General features: G+C 40.6%; 1 long non-coding RNA gene across 1 annotated transcript; it reads right to left on the bottom strand.

The window, feature by feature from the left end:
- Nucleotides 1-1,421: 1,421 nt before the first annotated feature.
- Nucleotides 1,422-11,230, bottom strand: LOC142494364 (uncharacterized). Its single transcript, XR_012801396.1, has 3 exons — nucleotides 11,090-11,230; nucleotides 2,743-2,898; nucleotides 1,422-1,487 (listed from the first exon to the last, which is right to left on the bottom strand). It is a non-coding gene; the product is annotated as an uncharacterized LOC142494364 (long non-coding RNA).
- Nucleotides 11,231-12,768: the final 1,538 nt, after the last annotated feature.

Here is a 12,768-nt window from a genome sequence, read left to right as displayed (position 1 = left end):
CTTCCAGTCTGTCATACCCCTGGTTGCTCTGGCAAATTCTCCAGTCCTCCTAGTTTTGGGCTTTCCCATTTCCCCCCCTGTCTTTTGCTGACAGTTAGTGCAGTCTCACTGAACCTTTAGTGTGACCCTTGCCCCTCACTTCCTTTTCCACCATTACCTCTGGATGAGTGAGCACAGCTGTATACTCCTGTATGGTAGGATTATTTTCTCACCTGCTCTTAACTACCAAGGCACCCACAGAGAGACACTATTCATACATCAACATCTCTTCACAAGTGACTGTATTTTATGCTACTTTCCCCAAATAAAGTAAAGAAAAGAAACAGAACTTGTTGTGCTTGGAAAAGAGGGCCGAGTTGACACTATCTGGGCTAAATCATCTTACACATGACCCCTGGCTTCCAGAATAGTTATTATTTCTTTCCAAATGAATTAGAATGGATTAAGCTATTCCAGTATTGTTACCTGTAAAAATATTCATTCCAGAAGTAATGGGCTGACCAGAATTACACAATTTGTGGGTCCTTGAAAGCATATAGAAAGTTGATTGAGATGGAAAGTTTTGGATCAATTTCTATGGTCAATGTACTGTAAGGAGCTGATTCAATTTACATTTTCCATCTCTTGTCAGCAGTAGGGTTTTTAGTGAGGTTTTTGAGAGTATCAGACAGTATTTAGTACCTACTGTGCCTGTATATCTACTTTATGTATACTCACCACGAAATTGCTTGCTTTATTAGCTACTGTAATGCACCTTTGATAGGGTCTTACAAGTTTATTTATTAAGTGTATATATGTGTACAGTATGAATGATTAGTATTACATGCATTGTGTAAAGTGCAGCTCCCATTATTCTCCTGGAATTCATTAGTTCTACACCATACACCAGTTTTTATATCATTCTGAATCATAAATCTCCCTCGTGTGTCGAATTCCAGGAGCTATTTAAACTTTGGTAAACTGAATTACAGCAAAATACAGTGCTTCAATCGAGGCAATTGGAACAAAAACTTTGTATACCAATGCCTAGCAGCCAAACGTTTATGTTGCTTTCCTTCAACAATGCATTTAAAAGAGAACATCTTCCTTTTAGTCATTTAAGATCTTTGTTTTTGCTCCAAAAGGTTACCTTCAGCATTGAACAGAAATCATTTTTCACAAATTCCCAGCACTTAAACGTGTTTTGTTCACACACTGCACAGAAATAGTTAATGCGTGTCAACAACCCCATTTCAACCCAATGTCGTCTTTCTGTTTAATGAAAAAAAGAAAATATATTTAAATTCTTGTCTTTTGTTCTGGAGCTGGAGTCAAAATTGCCTTTTTAATGTGTTAACTTTCCTTATAGAGATCTCAGCTCCGACAGGTTATAGCTTTAAAGTCTACAGATATTTGCATTCAGACTTTCTTTTTCTCCTGTTACCTGTTTCCATGGCTGCAGCTTTACACCTTAAACTGCAAAGACAGCTGTGCTGCATCCTTCCTCCCTAAAAGAAGCAAAGCAGGAGGAGCAGCTCCTAAGATGTTCTTAACACTTTCAGTGCTGAAGGTATTATAGGACCCATCGGCCCCGGAGATGATTAAAATGTTTTGACTGCAATTTAGAGTCCTAAATGTATTATTTATTGTCCATATTTAATCTGATATACCGTTGATTTATCTGGCCCTATGGGCCTCATGCAGAGAGCAGCGAATTTTAAAAATGGCGAATTTCATAAAAAGGAGCTTTTTTGGAGAGTTTTAATCTCCATATGCAGAAAAGTGCGAATTCTGCTATGTTTAACATGGATGCGTCTGGCGAGTTTAAATTGGCGAGATGCGCGCTTCGGAAACATGTAAAAACAAATTCGCGCCTTTTTTTTTCCCTTTGCAATGGCCGCGAGCGCCAGTTTTTTTTGGCGAGGCAAAACGGAGACAATCGCGCCATTTTATTGGCGCGACCAGCCGCTAGATGCCGTTCGCGCCTCTCTGCATACGGATATATTTTAAACTGGCGAGATTGCGGTTCTCGCCAGCCGCGAGGCGAGTTTTACAAATAGAAATGAAAAATTGGCGCGATTTTCGGAAATCTCCATTTTCTGCTGTTTTCTGCGCGATTATCTCCAAAAAATGGCGAATTTCGAAAATTCGCTGCTCTCTGCATAGGCCCCTATGTGTTTTCTCTTTTCTTTTTTTTTTTTTTTCCCTTTGCGCTTTAGGTTTTTTCTGTGTCTTTTTGTCTTAAACTCTCAGGGTGATAGAGACCTCATTGGCTGCAGGGACGAGATGCAGATGAAGAATTACAGTACAAGGGACTATGGACATACAATAAGTAGTAATAATGATCCTATTTAATATGGTGGGACGGGGTTAACACATAGTTAACAGTGCTGTAACTTTCCTTCATTGGAATGGAAGATACTGCATTGCTCACTCTGCATTTCCCCTCCCTTTCCATATTGAATCGGGCCCCAATTCATTTGATTTTGTCTGTTGCATTAATTTGATAGAAAGTTACTGCATTGTTAACTGTGCGTTGCACCACGTCTCACCACATTTCATACGTAGGGATGCCCATTATTTGCTCGACTCTATTTCTTGTTACGTATACAAAGACTGGAAATCCAGTACAGAATTAGGATGCTGTAGATTTTTACTGATTCTATTTATCCATAAACTATAAATTGTTCAAGGAAGAACCGCAAAGTAGGATGAGGTTGGCTACTACTATTTATCCTGCTTCCTACACCTGGTTGAAATTACCTGAGGGAGTCTTGCAAGGCAGTGAGGAGTACTGACTGCCTGTGGGATCTTACGAGTGGAGAGGCGCCTGTTCCTGATAGCCGATTGGAGGGTTGCGTCATCACACAACGGAACGCGTGACGTCACCATATCTGTCATGATACAGGGTTGACCAGACTATCAGGGATCACAAATAACAAGACAGAATGCAAGAGTTAAATAAACTGGAGTTTATTCGGTCGCAGTCAACAGTAAAACCACACAATACAGGACACAGCAATAGCTTACCAAATGGGAAGACTCCCGGCTTGCTAGGTGGATGGCGCTGCCAAAGCTAACTTACCCGTGTTGGCTCTGCTTTGATCCATCCGTACTCTAGTAACCAGGAGTGACCACCTCAGGATCCACAGTTCTCAGAGAGGAGGATTCACTTGCCGGTTCAGATTATCCCCTGACGAAGTATATTCATATACGAAACGCGTAGGAAAGGAAGAGGGCGCGTTCCTACCTATTACCTATTGAGGTTCAGTTGTTACAACAACATTGACTTGGTTCGAGACATTCTTTGCCAAATTGCAAAAGATGCGACGCGAGAACACAAACGGCGCCATTTCATGACGTCATCAGCACACGTGTGGCAATCCGTGCAGCGACCCGGAACCGGCAAGTGAATCCTCTCTGCAACAGCGGTGGCTAGACCCTCACTTCACGGTGAGGTCTCCAACCCATTCGAGTGGAGGTGCATCCATACAGCCACCAGAGAAGGAGGAGATCGTGGTCCAAGGTCGCAGTCTGCTTAGTGGTAACATGTCCCTAACATGTCATGCTGATTTATATCTTTCTTGATGAACGTGCAATACTCACCTGTTTTAAGTTATAAACACATTTTTTAATTACTACACCATGAGGTTTTTTGCGCTGTTTCTCTTTTTGTTTTTGTATTAGTCTCGGTATGTGGAGCCATCCCACGAACACAGCAGCACTTACCTTTATTCCAAACAGGTTATATTTGCAATTCTCCTTTTTTAAGGATTTTTATTATTTTTATTTGCACTAGCAAATTTATTAAGCACATTATCACAATATTTATGAGCGCAGATCACTCTTTTTTCAGCATAGAAACACAACCTTTAATATCGTGGCTTTGGGAGCCATTTTGACTTCCTGAGATGGCACAATACAATAAACCCAACACTGTACAGCCATTTAGATGGGCAAGGGCAGCAAATGGGTTTAACCTTGGATTATTGCTTGCCATGCTGCCCCTGCTGTCACACCCCTTCCCCCCTCCCCCATTTTTTTACAGGGTGGGGATATCCCTGAGCCATACACCACTATTCTCAGTTCTCTTTCCCTCCCGGTTCCAGAGATACATTCCGCTTAGGTTACTGGGTTTAAATGTTCCTTGGGGAAAACAAAATGGCTGCCAAATCTCAGATGAATAGCAATCTGCAACATCATTGGTGGGGGCTTCCTATTGTTACATAGTTACATAGTTACCTAGTAGATGAGGTTGAAAAAAGACATAGGTCCATCAAGTTCAACCCATGCTAAATTTAGACAACAACAGATACTTTATCCTATATCTATACTTACTTATTGATCCAGAGGAAGGCAAACAAAAAACCCCATTAAGGGGAAAAATTAATTCCTTCCTGACTCCAAGAATTGGCAATCGGATTAATCCCTGGATCAACATCCTTCCCATGTATACTTATTTGGTATATCCCTGTATACCTTTCCCATCTAAAAAGATGTCCAAGCTTTTTTTGAACAAATCTATTGTATCTGCCATCACAGTCTCCATGGGTAATGAATTCCACATTTTAACTGCCCTTACTGTAAAGAACCCTTTCCTTTGTTGCTGGTGAAATTTCCTTTCCTCCAACCTTAAGGGATGGCCCCGAGTCCTTTGTACTGCCCGTGGGATGAATAGTTCTTTTGAAAGCTCGTTGTATTGTCCCCGAAATATATTTGTATATAGTTATCATATCCCCTCTTAGACGCCTCTTTTCTAATGTAAATAAATCTAATTTAGCTAGCCTCTCCTCGTAAGTTAGAATGTCCATCCCCTTTATTAATTTGGTGGCTCTTCTCTGCACTCTCTCTAGTTCCATAATGTCCTTTCTTAGGATTGGTGCCCTAAATTGTACTCCATATTCATGGTGTGGTCTTACTAATGCTTTGTAAAGGGGCATGATTATGTTTACTTCCCTTCCATCCATTACCCGTTTGATGCAAGATAAGATCTTGTTTGCCTTTGCAGCTACTGCATGACATTGGGCACTATTGCTAAGCCTGCTGTCTACAAGCACTCATAAATCCTTCTCCATCAAGGATTCCCCCAATATATCTCCATTTAATTTGTAAGTCGCCTTTTTATTCTTGCATCCCAAATGCATAACCTTACATTTATCTGTATTAAACCTCATCTGCCATTTATCTGCCCACGTTTCCAGTCTCTCCAAGTCCTTCTGAAGAGAAATTACATCCTGCTCTGATTCTATTACCTTACACAATTTAGTATCATCAGCAAAGATGGAGACTTTGCTCTCGATCCCAACCTCAAGGTCATTAATAAACAAGTTAAAAAGCAGGGGTCCCAGTAACGATCCCTGAGATACGCCACTCAAGACTTTAGCCCAACCTGAAAAAGTTCCATTTATGACAACCCTCTGTTGTCTGTCCTTTAACCAGTTTTCAATCCAGGTGCATATATTATTACTGAATCCGATTTTCTTTATTTTGTACACCAACCTCTTGTGTGAAACCGTATCAAAAGCCTTTGCAAAATCTAAGTAGACCACATCAACTGCATTACGCTGGTCTAAATTTCTACTTACCTCCTCAAAGAAACAAATAAGGTTAGTTTGGCATGATCTATCATTCATAAATCCATGCTGACTATTACTAATAATTTTGTTTTCCATTAGGTATTCCTGAATATTATCCCGTATTAAACCTTCAAGTAGTTTCCCTACTATTGAAGTCAGGCTTACAGGTCTGTAATTTCCCGGTTGTGATCTAGCTCTCTTTTTAAATATAGGCACCACATCTGCTTTACGCCAATCTTGTGGTACTGAGCCTGTGGAAATGGAGTCCTTGAATATTAAATATAATGGTTTGGCTATTACTGAGCTTAACTCCTTGAGAACTCTTGGATGTATGCCATTGGGGCAAGGTGCCTTATTTACTTTAATTTTTTCAAGTCGCTTATGAACTTCTTCCTCAGTTAACCAATTGTTCATTAATATGGAGGTTGTGGCTTCCTCCTGCAGCACTATTATTGAACTTGATTCTTCCCTTGTAAACACAGAGGCAAAGAATTTGTTTAATACCTCAGCTATTTCCTTATCTCCAATAATCTGCCTACCCATCTCACACTGAAAGGGTCCTATATTTTCTTTTCTCATTTTTTTGTTATTAAGGTACTTAAAGAACTTTTTAGGGTTGACCTTACTTTCTATTGCAACTCTTTTTTCATTATCCATTTTTGCTAATTCTATTGCCCTTTTGCAATTTTTGTTACATTCCTTATAATTCTGATACGATGTCTCTGTCCCTTCTGACTTAAAGAATCTAAACCCCTTCCTCTTCTTGTCCATTTCCTCCCCTACCTGTTTTTTTAGCCACATTGGTTTTGACTTATTTCTTTTATACTTATTACCCAAGGGTATACACTGATAAGTGTGCTTTTCTAACAATGTTTTAAAGACTGCCCATTTATCTTCTACATTTTTCCCTGCAAAAACATCATCCCATTGTATTACTACTAGATTAGACCTCAGTTTATTAAAATCTGCCTTTCTAAAGTTTAAAGTCTTTGTTGAACCCAAGTAATCTGTTTTTTGATCATTTATTTCAAATGAAACCATGTTATGATCACTGTTACCCAAATGTTCCAGGACTTGACTATTTTTTATTACATCTACATTGTTTGATATGACTAAATCCAGAACTACCCCTCTCCTGGTTGGTTCCTCAATAATTTGGGTCATATAATTGTCTTTAAGCACCCCCAAAAACCTGTTTCCTTTTGTTGTAACGCTAATCTCATTGCCCCAGTCTATGTCTGGATAATTAAAATCCCCCATTATGCAAACATGACCCAGTTTTGATGCCTTCTCCATTTGCAAAAGTATTTTAGCTTCCTCAATCTCACAGATATTTGGTGGTTTATAGCATATTCCCACAAACATTTTCTTTATACTTTTACCTCCACTGCTAATTTCTATCCACAAAGTCTCTACATTTTCATCATTCCCTTCATATAAATCATCCCTTATAATAGGTTTTAGATCCGGTTTAACATATAAACATACTCCACCTCCCCTTTTATTTGTTCGATCCTTCCGAAAAAGGGAATAACCCTCTAAATTAACTGTCCAGTCATGAGTTTCATCCCACCATGTTTCAGTAATGCCTATGATATCATATTGCTCCCTTGTAGCTATTAATTCAAGCTCCCACATTTTATCTGTCAGGCTTCTTGCATTAGCAAGCATGCATTTAAGGTTTTTTTCAGCCTGTATTATTATCTTATCTGCTCCTTCCTTTCTGCGCCCACTTGGTTTAGTCTTTAGAAGTTTTCTAGTATTATCTGTATTTACTATGGGTGTCTCACTGCTTGTCAAACTTGCACTTGCCCCCTATTGGATGGTCATTTTAATTCCCTATAAAAACCAGGAAGTATTACCAGTAACTTCACCAGTAAGTATAGCGGGAACTGGGGAATCCCACTATCTGGAGCTAAAAATAGTGCGGTTCAGCTCTGGAGGACGCCCTGGTTCCTATGTTAATGATATAAATATATTTTGTGCATTTTTGTTATATCAGTAATGCTCTTGGTTTGCTGCAGATTGGTTGGTATATAATATTCACATATGAAGCTGATATGTGTGTAAATTCAAAAATACACCATATGCCATATATTTGCTTATTTGATTTTTTCATTTTGAGCTTCCCCAAATGGCTTATTGAGGTAAACCGGGGAAAATAGCATTGTACTTTGACCCTTTAACAGTAAAAGACATACAATGCCGATTATAGAGCTTTATTTATAAAGTGATGGTAGCAGTTAACAAGTTCAAAGAGATACGCTTGCTTGCAGCCAGCGCAAATGAATTGCTCCACCTGAGCTGACAACACAATGGGACTGTCCGTGAAATGCATCTATTCAAGTATCCCGCCCCACCGGAAACCTTCACACGGAAGATGTTGTCTCCGATCACTGCAGTCTACAAGCTTAATACACATCCTTAGCCATTCCCAAACAAACTAACACGTCAGCTGTGCGATTCCTCCACACTTCTATTATAAATGTATATTGAATGGCAGAGTCACAAAAGAAAAAAGTCAAAAAGCCTAATGCGTGGCAGGCCTTTTTCAGTGGTTTTTTCAAATAAATATTATTATCCCCATGTTGTAACCCACATCCGGTGGTATCTCTGCATGAACACCGTGCTCTTTTTTGTTTTCTAGTAGTCGCTGTTTGCATTATTTATTTGCCTTGCTCAATTCCTATTAATAATATTTCTTCTCCATCTCTTTTTTTAATCCACACTGACTCTACTCTTCCCCATGAAAGTCATTCTGAAGTTTTAATAAAAGGAGTGATTGCTGCAGATTAGTTGAGCTTCTTAAACTCTCATCATTCCTGTTATAGAGCATCATTTTATGTTTCTATAACATTTGTATTAAGTAAGAGGACAGGCAGCAATGTATGCAGAATGTTTATGCAAATGGCAGAAAAAATAAAGGGCTAAACAAATAAACGAGATTTATATGTTCTTGTTTATTACACTAATCGTAAACTTGGGAGAAGCAGGGACTTTGCTTAAAGTCTACACTATGTTGCTTTGTTATGAACTAGTTTTGCGGGGTCTTTAAAACTTTCACTGCTAGAGGGACCACCAATCTTTTAGGGGCTTATAGTAGCGGCTCCGTATTGTGACAAACCGCTTCTAAAGTGCCCTTTGGAAGCTGAATGGCATGCTTTGCTATTCGGTAAGCCCTTCTCGCCTGTCCAATACGTGTCTAAGGCCGCGCTTAAAGTGGAGGCGCGCGACGGAGCGCAAATAGTCGTGCCCACCTGTCGCTCGAGCGATATGTGGACTCTGATGGGAAGGTGTGACCGTGACATCAACAGGCGCGAAAAAGCAAAATAATTTGTCTCGTCAAAATTCTGTCGCGGCGTTGCACTTTGTGTGTGCAGTCGCGCGCACAATGGCCTGCCTGATAGAGGTGCTGTATGTTGTTCGCGCCGTGCGTGCTGTTGCCCGCACTATGCACTATGGCCGCAGCCTAGAAGGCTTTTTTAGAAGCAGTTTCACTCTGGCTCTGCCAAGCCAATCGGTTTCTCAAAAAATTCTCCAACTCAGATTTTTTTTTTACTAAAACTGCTATTCTCGTAGCTCCATTATGCAAACTGCTTCTAAAAACTCGCATATTTTGACACCACCTCAAGGGTGTCAAGATTGGTATTGCAAGTTACATCCAGAGCCTTATATATGGGTTTGACTGACAGAACAAAACCCATAAGTCAGACTGGGGAAGGAGTTAGCATCACTTCAGGTCCTTCCGCTTCTAAAGGATGTACAATTAGGGCGTTTTGGCTGTTAATCCGTGCGGTTTGTTTTTTAGAAGTGGTTTAGAAGACACGGTTTGCAATAGAGAATAGGGTTTTTTCTCCCATTTCATTCCGCTACTTCTGAACAGCTAAATCAACCTACCACATAGTAAATGTTACTGTGATAGAATTTAATGGACCAGCATTAGGTGTCCATGATTTTTGAGACCTCACAAGTCTGTTCTTCAGGTTTATTAAAAGTCTAAGTACAACTAATGAAGACCACACTCTGTTTACAGAAGAGTAATGATTGATAAATACCATATATTGGTATCTATTACAACAGCATTTTAAAGTATATCATAATAATTAGGCCCCTCTTCGATATACTGTGAAGTACAGATAGGGCCTACGTAGGAGCGTACCTAGCTTTACAGAAACTGAAATACACCAATCATAATCAATCCATAACTGGTATTTCACTTTGGCTTTTTGTTTTTTGTTTTTAAATCAGCCAGGATCTGAATAAGGAAACATGTTTTCAGTTACAGTGCCCCAATAAAACAGAATGAGAACAAAACAAGTGTGAAATATTGCAGTAATTTGCATGTGTATAAACAGATTGCTTGGCATTGATGTTTTTCAGCAATTAAACAAGCTAAACAGTGCATATGTCATAAAAATATACGATATTACACTTTGCATCTAAATTGAAGTGAAAAAGTACATGGTGTTATTTTATAACTGATTTTCAGATAAAAAAGGGTGTTATTTGTCTTGTATGTCCTTAGTAAAAAGTGCGTGACTAAGGCCCATATTCACTAAAGAGTGCTAAGCTTCAGCACAACCTAGCTCCAATTCAAATAAATGGGCGTTGTGATGTGCGGAAGCTTAGCACCCCTCAGTGACTATGGGCCTGTGTGAGAATACTTTGAATTTTGAATTACCCACAATTCTGAAATAAAGTTAACGATTTTGGAACATTTGGACAGAACTATATTTTAGTTCCTCTGTCCCTATGTCATGGAGTGTATTTCAAGCAACTCTTACAAGAGGTCCCTTAAGTCTTAAGTTCTACCTTTAAAACCTTGTGTTCATTTATATATGTTTTTCTACACACAATCAGGGGGAGGAATATTTTCCTGTGATAATAAATATTTAGCAGATCTATTTTTTTAAGTAGTATGTCAACAATTCCTCAGCTCTTCTGCATAGCTGAAGGCTTTGTTGGTCAACCAAGAGATAGTCAAATAGACCATAGACAGAAATAGAGGCTATAGATACGGTTGATAATCTTTAAGTGCCAGTCCCCAAAAAGGTACAGTACCTGCTAAATATGAAGGGTTTGCCATTTACACATCAAGGTGATTTTTGCTTTTCATGAAAAATTGACCTTGTTACGGGTACAGATGTAGCTAAGCTTAGTGTTCTTGGTGCCTCTGCCATCCGCGTTCACATGACTGCGGTGGTCATGGCACCGGAGGATTAACTCTGTAAGGGTTCCCACTTCAGTTCCATTGCAGCAGCCACTGTCCCATTTTCCGAAGACTTTTGCTTCTTTGTCCGCGGCACAGAGGACAGTAAGTCTTCCTACATCTGTATATCTGAAATATTTTGTCTGGTACTGTATGTATGCAAATTAGAATCTAAAATGTTAATGAAGTCTATTTATGGGGAAAAGAGTGCCAGAGAACAATGAGTTACATGAGTGCATAATGAATATTCTGCCTCTGTATAATTATATGTAGCCAGGTCCCTTCTGGCTCCCCGGTTCCTCTTTCTCCCCCCTCCCCCCATTACCTCCAGGGCGGTAGTGGATGCGCCGGGCAGGTGCTGATTGCTGCGGGGGCTAGAGCCAGGGCGATCGCGTTACCGGCGGCTTCTATAGCAGCGTGCCGCCATCTTGCGCATAGTTGTGCATACGCAGATAAATTCCAGTGCGGCGACCATTAGATAATGAGTCGCGCATGCGCAGTACGCCAGGCGCACGAGGTGGCCATAAGGAAGAGGCTCCGCGTGGACTACAGACCCCAGAAGGCTTAGTGATGCTGCAGTCACATGGGTACAGAGCAGCCAATAGGGCTGAAGAAGCTTCTGCTGCAGTTGATACATTTGGCACGTTAGGAGCGCAAGGGGCTAGTCTTGATCCGGAGGAAGAGGGTAAAGGTACTGTCCAGGGAGCAGTGCTCACCTGGACTAGGCCAGGTTCCCCCCAAGGTCCAAGGTAGATTCCCTGAGTCACTGTAGTTGGTGTATGCTGCAGGGGAAGGCCTTAGTTAGGGACCCTTTCCCAGTAGTGTCAGTAGAGGCCTAAGTTGCTGGACCTTTTCTCTGAAGGTGAACTGCGGCCTGCTGCCCATGAGCAAAGCAAGGACACTTCAATAGAGACTATCTTAAAGGGGTACACTCCAGCTGGAAGCGCCTCCAGGGGCATCTGCCCAAGGATTCAGTCAGCAGAGGAGCCGGTGGATTGCGGTGTAGGACCACGTCGTGGATCCACGGAGTCTCCCACTAATTTGACCTGGTCTGGACTGAGACCAGGGAAGTATTATCCATGTGCACCAATGGGCCCCAACACACAAAGGGAAGCGCGCTATCTCACACACTCTTTGGGGGAGGGACTGGCTTAGGGACGCTACAGGGTTAAGTGCCCAGGCACTCCAGGATTTGGGGGGCTACACCCGGGAGGTGTTATTGGTTGGGGAAGGCCTTGCAGGGCCATGTTATGTTGGCTGCTATATTTTCATATGTGTTTAGTTTTATTATTATTATATTTATTATTTATTATATATAAATATATATTTATTATAACATTGTTATAATACACCTGTGTTCAATTATTGTGTATATTGGTTCCAGTGAGGGACTCCTCCCACTACACTGGGATCCCTCGCCAGTGGAGGCGCTGCACAGAGATGATAAGTATACCCCAGGCTCCCAGTGGCGGAGGCTTAGGTCCTCTGTGAACCATCAGATAGCGGCAGCACCGGTAGCCTTCTTGTTTAGGGGGAAACAGGGCTACATATAGTTTTTAAGAAAATGGTAACTGAATCCATCAAATAAGTTATACTTAATAACAATTTAAGTTTTCTGCAAATGTTTAAGCATGTAGGCAAATAGAATTGTTATTTATTTCTGTTTATGACTCTATTTTCCACCCAAGAAAATACTCGACAAGAAGATGTCAAACAAGTGACCTCAACTGGAGTTTCCGTGTTAAAGTTCCCCAATCAGCACTATCGCAGTTTAATGAATAACTCTCACTGATTTCAGTGGAGTTCCTAGGTTGTCCATCAGATAATTCCTATGTGGATCTGAATCCATAGATCTTTCTCAGGTGAATGGCTGGTAACCTTTCTATGAATAGCTAATGCACTTTACTCAATAGACCCCTCTCTCTTGTTTGACGTACTGTAGGACCTCTACCAGTCTGTGAGGATGAATTTTCATACATTTTGTAATACATTCTAGGCAACTGT

This window comes from Ascaphus truei, chromosome 5 (assembly GCF_040206685.1).
Source record: "Ascaphus truei isolate aAscTru1 chromosome 5, aAscTru1.hap1, whole genome shotgun sequence".
In the NCBI taxonomy this organism is placed as follows: domain Eukaryota; kingdom Metazoa; phylum Chordata; class Amphibia; order Anura; family Ascaphidae; genus Ascaphus; species Ascaphus truei.
The sequence above is the reverse complement of the archived record's forward strand: the minus strand, read 5'-3'. Positions and strand labels throughout refer to the sequence as shown.